Genomic DNA, 15,201 nt, shown 5'->3' with positions numbered 1-15,201 from the left:
AAGGCTACTCTAATATTGCAAGGTCTTGGGCTGATATGAATTCTACAAGATGACATTGTCTTGGAGATAAATGTTACTTCTTGATTTTATTTGTCAATTACTTTTTAAAGACCATTAAATGAGATGAATGAACTTTTGATATGTGCTAGCCAGTTCCACTATGACGCAACATTTTCATTTTAGGCACAAATTTAGAAAGTGTTCTAAGGGAAAAGCAACAGTAAACTTCCTAGTCTCTATAGTGCGACTAATAAGTAATTTTTTCACCATGCATGTGGGAATGATGGGTACTTTGGAATGGAACGAAAGAATTTCATTTTAGGAAAAGTTACTGAAAGTGTTCTATGACTAAAACAAATTTTTTAATGTCTGTATTATGCCTGAAATCGAGTAGTAGGCATTTTAGGAATAATTTGTCATGAAATGCAGCATATTATCAATCATTCTAACTTTGGTTTCAATAAATAAAATGAAAAAATATAGTGCCTAGAAAGTTAAACCTCATGTTGTAATGGTATGTCCTTATTTTTGTTTTTCTACTTATTCAGAAAAGTGGAAGAAAACACAAAAAAAAACAACAACATTGTTTCACCAACCCCAGACTATACCAAAAGAAGAAGACATTAAGCTGAAATCTTTAAATCATGCTTGTGAGAAATCAGATCCTATGTTATTCCAATGACACTTACGTAGGTGATTTGATTTTGCACAAGTTTATGGAAGATGATGTTGAGGATTAGGTTGATCATAACAACTGTTGGTTGTGACTCATTTCATTTCCCATTGGCTTCACCCAGTAACCTTGGTGTAAGAGTTGTAGTAGAGCTTGAGGTGAACTTAGGGAGCCTTGGTGGTTCGAGTATCATGAATGAAAAACAACATGATATTAACATGGAGTGAAACTTGTCAAAGTGACAACTCTAATCTAGAAGTAAACTTCATACCTTTTATAAACAAGAACATCAGAACCTTGGATATTGACAAGCGTTTATAGAGAACATTATTGATAAGAATTTATAGAGAAAAGTTGGTTTTCCCTTAATGTTATATATGGAATCTAGCTTCCCTTCTAACCAACACAAAGTTAAACCTATTATGTTTTAAGATTTATATTTTTCCTTGTAGCTCTCTCATAATAAGTAATTATTATGGACATTGAAGATTGTGAATTTCATCTCTCCAAAGGTATTCTCATAACCTACATTTGAACATAGTTATGGAAACTTATCCTAGTAGGGCAGAATTCCTATCAACAAATTTTCCAATCTAAAAAAATCCAATTGACACAATGAGTAATTATATTGTAGTGTAGTTTAGGCACATTGTTCACACTGCTGTCAATTGGGGTTATCTATGGAAGTTGAGCAGAATGGTTTTTATATTCCACACCCAAGTTCAAGCTCCCACAAGTGACATGATGAACTATAATGCCTTCACAAATATTTTTGTTGACGAGCTATAATGCCTTCATAAATATTATTGTGATGGCTCCATTCCTATGAATAATGTTGCATTGGCTTCGAGCCTTATGAACTCTTAAATGAGTATACTTGTGGGTTGGCCTAGTATCAAAAACCTCACTCTAGCACTAGGGCTTAGAGGAAGGTTGATTTCCTTTCTTGGAAAAAAATGTTGTCGAAACTGTAAATCATTCTACGAGGAATATCATATTTATGTTTTTAGATAATAGTCTACAACTTCTAGCATTCTCAACAACTAATTTTCTGGGTAGTACAAAACGACTGCATTTTCATAGGCATTCCATAATAAACTTTGAAACAAAGCTTCTCATTTATCACCCATAATTTTCCCAAACGCTAATCACAAAACTTTCCCAAGAATATCAAAAAACATTTTGAACAAGTTATGTATTTCAACAGAAAAAAAATAATAATCTTCCTCTGGAGATGCAATTGTGAAAAATAGATTTTCTATCGTAAGTTAGAACATGCACTATTACAAAATCTATGAACGCGGATTAGGATTAAAAAAAAAGTTAACCATGTTTCCAACTGCTAGACAACCCTAAAACTAGCATAAAAGTCCTCACACTTGACCTCTCAAAAAAAGTAAGCAATAAGCAAAAGTGTCTCCAATCTCCATGTGATCATTGATAGGAGTGGTTGGCCCTCTATCTTCTATGATATTATCAAATTCTCGGTGTGAGATATCTCCCATGCTAAAATCGCTTCCACCCAACAATTGAAAACCTCCTTCAAACACCGAAAAATTGCTAGAAATATAAACAAACATACGTAATTCCTTGTCATCATCATCAACCTTTGGAGAGCTTCTGGAATCTGGAATTATCTTCATCAAATGCACAGATTTAGGTGAAAATTTCACTCATAAATTATTTTTGTTACAAAAACTCCTACAACCAGAATTGATGAGACCACCGCCAGGTAGTTGTGGTTGTTCTTTGCTACTCCCATGTAATCTCCCTGTATACCATTCTCTAAGGGCTTTGAATATAATCCTCCATTACAATTTGAATTAAATTTTGTAGTCCTAATCTCAGAGTTAAGGTATTTTTAATGATCCTCATGTCAGTTTGATGTTATGGGTATGTGGCCTTGCAACGAATGAAGGGAATTGGCATCATAGAAATGTGGGTGGTTTCTGCTATTGCCATTGTTTGTATTTGATCACATCAGACTCATTTCTGAGCTTAACATATTAGAAACATAATCTACTCCATTGAATTTGGAATCCCTAGGAGTCAAATTTTGAGAGGATTGAAGAGAATATATGTTTGTATTATAATGGTTAGCAGGCCTTCCAAAATAGAAGGATTTGATAGAATTCAATGACTGAAATATTTGAGAAGCAGGAGCATAATTCCCTTGCGAGGAAGAGGATTTCCTCACTATAACGTGACGTTTTTGATCCTCACCCATCTCGACATTAGTATGCAGAAGTTTTCTTGCTTCGAGGGACATAACATATGATCCAACTTTGAAAGAACCAATAGAATTAGCATCCCTAGGGAACTATTCAATTATGAGTATCTTGGCACTTCTTTATTCAAACAAAAACAATAAAAGTGTGTACCAGATAATACATTCCAAGACAACAGTTGGCACCATCAAAAGCTCTGAGTTTCCCCCATACATGGTCTTTGGGAGGGGTACGCCCTTGACAAGAGTGTTATAAAGAGTTGACAATGAAAATAACGTGATAACCCAATCCAACCTTCCTCTCTTAAAAAATATTCCCCACAGATCCAACATTGAAAGAAGTGAAGGCCTCACCACTTAATAGATCATAGGTTCAAATGGATATTTACTAGTGTGTGTGGTTAGACTCTTTTTATAAAGGTTCTCTTACTAATACAAAATTGAAAAGAGGAACAAAGATCTTCCCCAACAAGGTTGTAGGGAACATAGCTTTTCTTAGAGTGAGATGAAATCCTTAAACAAATCACTACCAAATTCATAAACCAGTGAAGATTCCCTATTCAAAAGAAGATAAGGTGTAGATACCTAACAAATGTGAAGGATTCAAAATGGTGTTAAGGTTGGAAATATAACTGTAGAAAGACAACTCAAGAAGTGAGTGGAACAAAACAACAAACAGGTTGAACAAATACAACTCCAACCATGAAAGTGACATGTCTACAATGTCAAATTCAAAGAAAAAAGAATTGCAAAACCAAAATAGTAGGTATAAAAATGACCAAGGGTGTGTATGAAGTGAATTGATCTTTAATCGATGTGATAATAGATAAAAAATCATGGAAATTTATGGACCTAATAACTAATAAGAAACAAGAATCACAAGTAAACATTTTATAGATGAATGCAAGGAAATTGAATTTTAAGAGATGTATTCATTGATGAAAAATGTTTGCTGGCAAATATATGTTCCAACAATAGAAATAATTACATATCCATACAACTCACTAATAACAACAAATAAGAGGTCCTCATAGACAAACAAGGCAAAAAAAACAACTTTTTCACATATTGATATGTTTAACTATATTACTCAACAATCGATACATGAGAGGAAAAAACCCCAACGATAGGGGCTAAGGACACATTAAGCACAAATTTAAACAATGAGGCTTAAGGAAACATATATATCTTAAGTTCAACTCTAATAGCTACTTTATCCCTTATGGCACCTTTATCCCTAACATCTATCCAACTACCAAAATCCAGTAGTCTCTTGGACACTGCATAGTTTAGATATCCGGATAATTAGAAATACAAAGTTGTGTTTAATGTACAAGTAAAAATATATGTGGCAGCAAGCATTTTTCAAAGCTTAGAAATAATCAGGATAAAAAGAGTAGAATGCATTGTTGGTCAATGAAAGCTTTTTCTAACCACTAGCCCATCAATTTCACCCAAAAAATGGACAAATAACAAATTGTGGATCACAGAACTTCCAATACCATATGAATTAAGTTAGACGCAAAAAAATATAATGTAGTGAAAAAGTTGATACCTTATGAAAACTGTAAAATATTGATAGTTTGATTAATTTACAAAGACATATGGACAAGTATCACATTTGTTAAGTTGTGGAAGGCAAGCAATAAAAACTAAGTAAAAGTAAATATCATATATTAACCATAGATGCACATAAGTTCAAAATTTATGTTGAGCTTAACTCAGAATGAACTTTATATTACTATTGGTACCAATCCATTCACATTTGGGATACAAACTTATCAAGAGAACATATGAATAAACAAGAAAAACACTATCGAATGAACGATATGGTGATGGCGTTTTTTACAAAAGGATTGATTTCCTAGAGCGAAATATGAGAAATTAAAAATGAATAAATTTGGTCTCATAAAATTCTAGAAAACTTGGGAAAGGATGTTCATCCTTTGGATCATCCAAGGGTGTTGGTTATGTCTTCTATTTTAAATATTGTTCATCTTTATTTTATAATTAAGAAGAGAAAATAAATTGTATTGCACATTAATTGCCAAGTTTGGTGGTAGATTTACCTAAAAATCCATGAACCATTTCAGATGATGCTCTGCTACTACTTCCCTTTCCTCTACTGATACCACCTCCTAGATCCTTGCACAACCATTCAAAACCCCAGCATGACCAAACAGATTGCAATAGTCAATCAGACTTGAGATTTTATATTGTTGTAAAGGATTGACCAAAAAAAGGGGCTTGATGTTATTTGAAACTTAGATTTATATTTAATAATTATATCAATCTAACTGACTGGTTTAACCTTTCAAGATGATAATATCGACAAATTTTCAAAAGTTCATGCAATTCCCCAACCTTTCGGACCAATAAAGCCCCACAAATTACCAACACTTAGCCATATTTCAATGGGAAATTCAAGAAGCTAACTTAAAGAAAATAAGAGCTATGTGTGACAGAGAGTTATAACCAACCAACAAGCCACTTGACATTCAACAAATAATCTAGGGATTTGTTACCCCTCAGACTATTCTGGGTAACTACCGTAGTTTTTAGCTTACTTTATGTTGAGGATCACCGAGGGTTGAGTCATCTTACACCATGCCTCATGAAAGAGATCTAATTTAGTTGCATTCATACCTGTGGCTCAGGATTCACCACCATGGGTGCACATGAGGATTTTATACTTTGATGTCTTTCATTTTGATGGTTTCATTAATGTATACTTACAAAGTCTCATTGCACTAAATACTAGAAAAATTGACTTTAAGTATCTTACCTTCAGTCTATTACATTGTAGCCATTGATGCCTTTTTCTTTCTTGCATGTTCCATAAGTTTATGTTGGGAGGATGATTAAGCGTTTATGATGATGCTCTTATACTTCTACCCCTGCTTTTGCTGATACAGCCACCCATAGCCTTGCATAACCATCCAAAACCCTAGCATGACTTTAAATACATAAGAATGATAAATGATAGTGCATGTCATTCTGATCGTCTAAAAAATGATCTAAGGGCTCACGACTACACATAATTGCATGGAGGAGATTTCTTCTCAAAGGGAACACCTTACGACATAATTACATAGTATTTTACTTAATAAACTAATCCAATCATTTCATAAAGCTTATAAGTTGTAGCTAATATTGTTAATTATGGTCAAAATTTTGATCTTTGACATATTCCTAAGAGGATATTTTATAAAGGCACTTATTATATATATATATATATATATATATATATATATATATATATATATATATATATATATATATCTATATATATATATCTATATATATATATATATATCTATAGATATATATATATATCTATATCTATATATCTATATCTATATCTATATATATATATCTACCTATATATATATATATATATATATCTATATATATCTAGAAAAGTCCATTGGACATGGAGTCATTAAAATTCTCGGTAATCAATTACAAATTAATAGAGTAGCTGAAACAGGGTGAGGTATGAAAAATCCTAGATCTTAAGATATTTTATGTTGTGGCTGAGATGATAAAGAAGATGATCAATTAAATATTAAGCATATTTAAATGAATTTTATATTTAGTCTTAGAAGGAAAGCAATAAGACTGTTTAAACAAGCCAGAGAAGAGTACACTTAAGTAAATTCAACTCTTAATATTCTTGTAAATGATTTAAGAAGGAAAAAAATTCATGTGAAACTTTGAAAGGAAAGCAAATTTGCAAATAGGGAAACATCACCATTTGTTTGACACAAGAATCGTAGAACAAAATTGCCTCTGTATTTTTGAGGTTGATTACTTTGAGTACAATTCACAACTTAAATTAAGGTAGAGCTCTTTTCTTCATACATAATCAAACCCTTAGTAAGTCTATTAACAAAATATTTATAGACTTTGCCTCAAATTAATTCAAACTTCAAATAAAACTTATTACAAAATAATATCTACTAAAAACATGTAGATATTTCCAAAATAGAACTAAGTAATAGGAAATCTAGACTATTTCTGATTTTTTGTTTAGACTTTGAGGTGAATTGTTGGTGACTGTAGCTACTTTTGTGCTTCTTCTGTTTTCCTGCTCCCCAAAACTATAGGATTTATATTTGTCTTTATTCAACCAGCTCTAGTAACTTATCCCATCGCTCTTCACTTGGAATGGAAAAATTTACCATGCTCCTGAATCTCTCATCTACTTCTATGTATGTTTGAAAAGTTGGCTTGTTCAGAAATAGATGATGGATTTCATGCTGAATAAAGAGATCATGTTGTAGGCCTTCCATGAAAGCTTCTCCACTTATAGTTCCTCTGACTTTAGCAAATTTAGATGCATCTACAACAATATTACATAATTGATCTTGATATTTTTCTAATGGAATCAATTTTCCGTTAGAAGCTCTTAAGGTGGTAGCTCTTTCTTGTGCAATACATTAAATTTTCTAATGAATATTTTTCCCTATAACTCTAATTCTTTGCACTTATTTTCTAATTGCACCATAAGATTTTTCTTCGTCAACACTCTTTTGACTTCCATCACTGCATCTGTTCTATCTTGAATGTTGAACTCTTCATGCTCATCTTTAGTTTTGGAATTCAACATTTTTATAATCCTGTGTGCTTCTGTTGGTCTCTACTCAATTATTGCCTTAACGTTCAGCACCAACTCTTCTTGTTAGAAAATGATCTGATAGATGGCCATAATTCTGCAATATTTGCATTAATATTGTACCAAATGTTGTGCTTGGCTTCTACTAACATTTGAGTTGTAAGGCACTGATCTTCATATTTTTGAATTTGTTGAATTAATTTAAAATTATTTTTTACGTCTCCTAAGTATGCATTATCTGGTTTAATCTTGCTTTCCTCCATATTTGTGAGTGTTGTTGTTAACTTATCCTTTTCCTTATTTGTTAATGATAATTCTCCTAAAGCTTGGGCAAGCTTCTCAGAAGAATCTAAAGATGATGTTTGTGTTGTTTGTTGTGCTTCATGTTGTGTTGATGTACCTGTTGCTTCCAATTGTTCCTTTTACTTCAACAGTTATTTCATGTCCTATTCCATCTTCTAGATTTGAACATTCTATTCAACTATTATTTTGAACATTTTTTCTTTTTCCATTTCCAGATTGTTTACTTCTTTTCTCTGAGGGTGCTCTATTGTTGGAAGCTTAAGTTGTTTCATGAGGGATTCAATACATCCATTTTAGTTCTTAATTATCTCCTTGGTTTCCTTGACATCACTATGATCATATCCTAGTTTGATAATTAAATATTCTAAAGTTTTAATTCCGATGTCTTTTGCTAGAGAAGAAAGTATTTCTATATTCAACTGTGAGTGCATATTTTTTAGACATTTTTGTAGCATGGAGGAAGCTGTTACTGAACTGGTCAGTGTTGAATAAATCATTTCATGTGCTTGCTTATGCAAATCAATTTGATCGATTGCATGAACCTTTTTGGTATAAAAAAAAAATATTGAAGCGTTGTAATGTTTTGCACTTCTAGGGACTGACACTGTAGGTTCTAGAAAGGCCATTTGGGTGGTGGAATTTTTCTCCCAAAAATATGAATATGTTAAAGCCTTCAAAGCTTCATTCTTAAATGTAATATCCCTGTATATTGCAAAAATACTTTGTTGTGCTATAATATAAAATATAGAAGAGATAGGAGACTCAGTTATCTCCTCCACATATGGGAAATAAGTGGTAGGAGTACCTGTCAAAACCATTGTACTTTTCTCCTGTGAATCCTTTTCTTCTGAGGATTCCTCTTGAATATTTATTACTCGAGGATCAATCTTAGTATTAGTCTTTAGATCTTTCTTTCTCCTCTCAAAGACATAGAAATTTGTAGCCTATGCTTATGAATCAGTAGGGGACATACTTTCCCTTGGCCTCTTGATTTATTTGTCTTTTAGGATAGGAGTTTGCAGAGATGATTGATTGACTATTTGCTCTTTAGCCTCCTATAGTGTGTTTTCTATCCACTGCTCTTGATTAGCATACTTCTCTATCTCTGGCCTAGGTTTATATGCATATGGAGTATACTCCTACTAAACTCTCAAAATTTGAAATTATCCCTAATGAATCAGAAGACCAAGTGAAGCTTGGTTTAAATTTCATCTGCTTTAATATTTCCTCCACTTCATTTGTTGTTGCTATGGTATTTACAATATAAGGCCCAACATTTTCCTTCAATTTAAACTGTGCCTTCTTTTTATTTGATACAAAGTGAAATTCATCCATGTTTAACATTTGTCTAGTGTATTCAAGGCTAAAGACTCTCATTGGCACAAAAACTGGCAATCTATAGGGAGGAAGCTCACACCCATAGATTCTAATTTCTGTATAATTCTGGTATAGATACTAGTCTCCAAATTTTGATTGCTCTCAAAGATGCAAAACCTTCTTGATCTCTGGTTAAATTATTGGTATAACATCACTGTTGAGTGGACACAAGGATGTATGTAAAATTTATCTAGAAAATTGGTGAATGACTAATCTTCCAAATTTCTTTTGACTAAAGAAGTCTAGTGAATGACTAATAATGGACTTCCTTGATCATCCATCTTCTATAATTGGAACTTGGGGCTATCTGCCTGGAAAATAGCATCAGATATACTAAAACCTATTGGTGTTTGAACACACCTTCAACTTTAAACTTGAGAAACTAATCATGCATAAAATATGACAAGAATTGACTATAATTGAAAAGAATTGAAGGCTTCTAACCAATTGCAAATACTGATGAAAACCTTAACACTACCTCATCTACCCACTGGTTTATATGATAACCTAATAAACAAGTAACCATGGAAATGACTTGTCTTGACAACCACGAGACAATAGGAGTATGGGGGATTTTTTCTAGGAAATTCAGAATTCTCAAGTAGAAAACATTCAAAAATATGGGCTAACTAGGGGAAAGTAATTTTTTTATATATTTCCATGAGTGCATTAGTGGAAAATGGGTGCAGAGAGGCCTGGGGATTTATTTGAAGAGATTGACAAATGATTTCTAGGGAAACTGAAAACAAGACTTTATTGTTTTGGGTGATTATTACTTTCTGGCTGGGGAGGTACCCGAGATGACACTAGGTAGCGAATTCTGTGAAAAAATGAGTCTAGGGAAAGGTAAATTGAGGTAGAAGTGATTCCTAGATATTTAAATCATCACTATGATCTAAATACTTATTCTTTTCCCAATTATGCAGCTCATACAGATCAAACTCACATTGAGTTTTTTCTATTTTGTACATAGTATCAATTAAACAGGTCCTATCTAAATCAGGGACACGGGGTATCATAGGATTCTCATTAGGAATCTTTCACTTTCCTTTGTGCAAAGACATCTTAATATCAATGGGAAAATAAGGGAAACAAAGTTATCAGGTTGTAGTTAACTGATATTTGCAGAAGGGGATTGCTTTGCAGAGGTGTTGGTAGGCTTCATAGATGCTTCAAGTTGAACCCGCATAAATCAAATAATTGTCTAAAGAAAAATTTGCAGGTTGAGGCAGGATTTTTATAACGGAATTTGAGGGCAATTAGTGAGATTGTTATTGTTTTTGGAGCATGCCATTAATGGAAAATTCATACATTGGTGGAAGAAATTTATTATCCAACATTTACATGGCTGTTGGCGGGTGATTTGAATGGTGATGGTCATATGACATGGATCTTAGGTCACGTGGATGGATGGATGAATGAAAAATGGTCTGGGTGGATAGAGCGGGAATGAACGAGTGGAAGGGAGCATCAAATGGTGGCTTTCCAGGGGGGTGGGCTCCGAACGTCATCCCCTACCATTGATCTGGGCGAGGATGATCGCAATCATCAGAAAGTGAAATTTCTTTATACAAAATGACAAAACATCGTATCAAATTTATTTCAAACTTTTAAAACAAACTTTAATAAAACAATTTCAATCAGCGGAATTTGAACTAGCACACCCTTCAAGGTTTTATTCCTATTTTTATTTTCTTTCTTTTTTTTTGTATTTCTCTTTTCCTTTTTTTATTTTTCTTTTCTTTTCTATTTTTCTTAAGACTACAAATTTAAAATGAAAAATAATTTACAATATCCCTGTGAGATAAATGGTTAAATAACCATACCTAGACTACTATATTTATAGGACCCTAATAGTGGCTCTAATGGGGATGAAATCCTCCCTGTGAAGTGTAAAGACTACTGTAGATTAGTAGCCTTCTCCATTGGGCATTTATTTAATCATGAAACAACTGAGACTAACCTGATTAACTGAAAAAACATACATATGGTAGAAAATTCATTTGAAGCTTAGGGCCTTCACTCTAGGCTTCAATTTCTAATGACAACCACCCACACCTGCAATACTTTGAAATCATAAAATGGTATATACAATGATGTTATTTTGTAACTAGCTGAACTTAGGTGAAGTAGTGTTTGAGCAACCTGCCATTAACAAGCCCTCCTGATAGTGTTTCTCTTGTCAAATCTTCTAATAGAAATGCATTGGTTCCATGGAAAGCTCCAATCTTGTAGGGGCCTCTTCATAATTTGTCAAATTTTCCACGTTTTCCCTTTTCCTCATTTCTGTCATCCCATTTTAAAACAAGATAATCTAGTTGGAAATGATCTGCTTTCACTCTTCTATCATGAATCCTTTTAATCTTATCCTAAATTATCTATATGTTGTTGCAGAATTATTCTATGGTCTGTTATAATTGCACCATTTGATTTATCCTTCTCTACACATCATTTTATTCAACTTCTATTTCTGCCAATATTTTTATCACTGGAATTGCCAGGGAGGTAGGGAAAACTGCATCAACTCCATACACCAATTGAAAAGGTGACATTCCAATTGATTTATTAGTTCTCACCCTATCATCCCATAGAGAATTTATCAACTTTTTATGCCAAGACTTCTTGCTTTCCTGTAACAACTTTTTTATTATGTTGACCAAGATCTTATTAGAATATTTTGATAACTCATTTCCTTGAGGATAATAGGTCGCATAATGTCCTAAAACTATATGATATTTATTATAGAAATCTACCATCTTTTTACATTTGAAAGTAGTAGCATTACCAATGATGATTTTGTGAGGATAAACAAACCTAGAAAGAATATTAACTTCCATGAATTGAATAATTACTGAGTCTGTAGCCTGCCTAGTTGGAACTGATTCTATCCATTTGGTGAAGTAATCTGTAGCTATTAGAATTCATTTGTGTTGGGCTGAAGAACTAGGATGAATTGCCTCAATAAAATATAAACCCCTCTACTAAAAAGGAAGTTCTACTAAAATAGGCTTCAAAGGCAAAGGTAAGAGTTTCTTTTTCCCTTAAAAAATCTGACACTGATGACAAGTAGAAACCCTTTTATGCACATTAGCAAATAAAGTAGGCCAATAAAATCTAGCTCTCAAGATTTTTTTTGTTGTAGTCTTCTAGAAAAGGGGTCCTCCATGGTCACTTTTATGAAAATCTTCCATCATCTTCTCTGCTTCATCCTCTAACAAATAGTTCGATAAAATCACCCCAATATCATTCCAATATAAATCTTGATCCAGAATGTAGAATTTAACAACTTTTAATTTCAAAAATCTTCTTTAGTCTTTGTCAAACCTAGTGGAGCTTGTAAATGTTGTAAAACATAAATAATGTTTGTGTACCAAGGGGAAATAGAAAAACTTTCTGTTACCTATTGGATAGAGTCTTTTTAACCATTTGGAGAAGAAATAAAATTGATATCCAATGCATGCAAATTTGATTAAGCCATTAATTTAGCTAACCAATGACCATTAATAATCTTTGTAGGCTTAATCTCAATATGATATTCTAAAATAACAACTATCAACTTAACTCTTCTTCCATATGGATAATTTTGAGTAAGGATGTCCTTTACTACTACATTGGGAATGAAAGAAATAATGTTAGAATGCAAGATATACACTTTGAAATCTTCCAATGCTTTTACCAAGGAAATTTTTTTCTTTTCCATAATATTGTATTTTAGAGAAGCGTCTCTTAACCTTACAGAAAAAGGCTATGGGTTGTTCATATCCTTCCTTGTTTTTCTGCATTAGTACTACTGCAATAGTATGTTCTGAAGCAAAAGAAAAAATAATGAAATCCTTAGTGAAATTAGGACTAGCTAAGACATAAGCATGAGTCAAAATTGACTTTACATCGCTGAATTATCTTTTTACTTCTACATTCTATTTTATTTCCCTATTCTTTCTAAACATGTTGGTGATGACTCTTAAGATATCAACTATATTTGGGATAAACCTCCTCAAAAAATTAATTCGACCAATGAAAGTCTCTACTTCGTTTTTTATTTCTTGCTGGATCAATTTTTCAAGATAGCTTCAATTCTACTTGGTTCAATTCAGATACCATCTTTGGAAACTATATGACCTAGTAGTTTACCTTCTTCCAGACCAAACAGAGACGTTTTAGGATTCAAGGAAATACCAAATTTCCTACATTTCTCAAAGACTATTTTTAAATGAAAGAAATGATCTTCATCAGTTTTAGAAAACATAGGGATGTCATCTAGATATATCACAATAAATCTGTCCTTCTCATCTGCAAAATCAATATCCATTGCTCTTTGAAAAGTTTCTCATACATTCATAAGCTCAAAAGGCATATTCACATACATGAAAGTTCCCCATGGTGTTGTGAAGGCTATTTTGTCTTGATCAACTGGATGTACTAAAATATGGTTGTAACTCGAAAAACCATCAAGCAATGAAATTATGCTAGAACCAACTACCCTCTATAGAATATGATCCATCTTTAGAAAAGTGTAATTATCTTTGAGTTAGACTTTGTTAAGGTTTCGGAAATCCACACATAATCTTATTTCTCCAGTCTTTTTCCTCACTGGTACTAGATTTGATAGCCATTTAGAAAATATCAAAGGTACAATAATGTTGGCATCAAAAAGCTTCCTTACCTCTTTCTCAATTAAAGGAAGAAAAATGGGATTCATTCTCCTTAGCTTATGTTTGAAAGGTTTTTGGTCCTCTTTGATAGGAATAGTATGTTGAATAATACTAGTATCATAGGCTTTTAAATCTTTGTATCCACATGAAAAAACATCAAAGTATTTTTTCAATAGATGAATGTATTTCTATTTCTCTTCCTGAGGCAAAGACTTAGAAATATTCACAATCTTTGGATTATCTTTAGTCCCTATGTTACAATCCTCTACTTTGGCTCCCACATGTTGCATTTTGGGCTTTTGAGCCACATCATTGAAATCAAATAATTCTTCAAGTGGTACCAAACCTCTTGGTATTACATTAACTTTTAATAGTAAGACTTCAAGTTTTGCTTCATGTTTATCAAAATCCTCACTAGTTTGACCCAAAACAGTTTGTTTTCCATCATCTTTAATAGTATTTTCTATATCAATAAGCAAATTTTCAAACCCTCCCTTTAACTGTAAATTTTTTTCTAACTGTGTGTCATTGTCAAACAATTGCCAATACCTTATGCTATCTGGGAAAACATGTCTATGTTTTACCTCAATATCATATTTCTTATTTGGGTGGAAAGAAATTTTACATGTACTTGCTAAGGTAGCCAATGCATCAGGAAACACATTTTGACTTCTAGGAATCAAAGAAAACTAGTACTCTGGAAAACACTGCAAAAGATATAAGACATCATTTATGTATTCCATAAACCTAGGATGTTTAGCTAAATACTCACCTTTGATTTTATTTATGATGAGTTCTGAATCACCATGGATGTAAATTATGTTATCTCGTGATCTCTTCAATAACAACAACCCTAAAATAAGTGCCTCATACTCAGCTACAATGTTGGTACATTGGTAATTAAGCTTGAAGGAATATGTCTTAGATATGCCTGAGTTTGTGTCTAAGATCCATACACCAGCCCCTCTCCTTCCTTACTGACTGCCCCATCAAAATCCATATGCCAAAGGCCTTCATCCTTATCATCTCCTGTTTCAGCCTTTAACTTCACACCCTATGTTCTGCTTGACTGAGTTTCCATATCTAACACTTCTTCCTCTAAACATATGTCATTATATAGAATGAAAGAATCCATGTCTGAATGTACAGAATAAAGTGGGTAATTATTTTTTTTGTCTTGGCTGCTTACCATATATTTCATCATAGCTTCCCTGTATAGCCTCCTTTGTTTCCCAAAGACATGAATAATTCAATATGTCATATCCATCTAAAAGGTGCCTTGCAACTTTTCTCCCAAAGATCTTGACAAGATCATTGCATATTTAAGAGGTATATCAGCCAAAACAACATC

General features: G+C 32.7%; 1 pseudogene; it reads right to left on the bottom strand.

Moving 5' to 3' along the window:
• Nucleotides 1-2,046: 2,046 nt before the first annotated feature.
• LOC149239687 (auxin efflux carrier component 2-like) lies at nt 2,047-13,507 on the bottom strand (annotated as a pseudogene).
• Nucleotides 13,508-15,201: the final 1,694 nt, after the last annotated feature.

Source organism: Pinus tabuliformis, chromosome 8, assembly GCF_031772625.1.
Source record: "Pinus tabuliformis cultivar Carrire ecotype Pingquan chromosome 8, CPIR1, whole genome shotgun sequence".
Classification (NCBI taxonomy): Eukaryota; Viridiplantae; Streptophyta; class Pinopsida; order Pinales; family Pinaceae; genus Pinus; species Pinus tabuliformis.
This window is presented reverse-complemented; position numbering and strand designations above follow the sequence as displayed.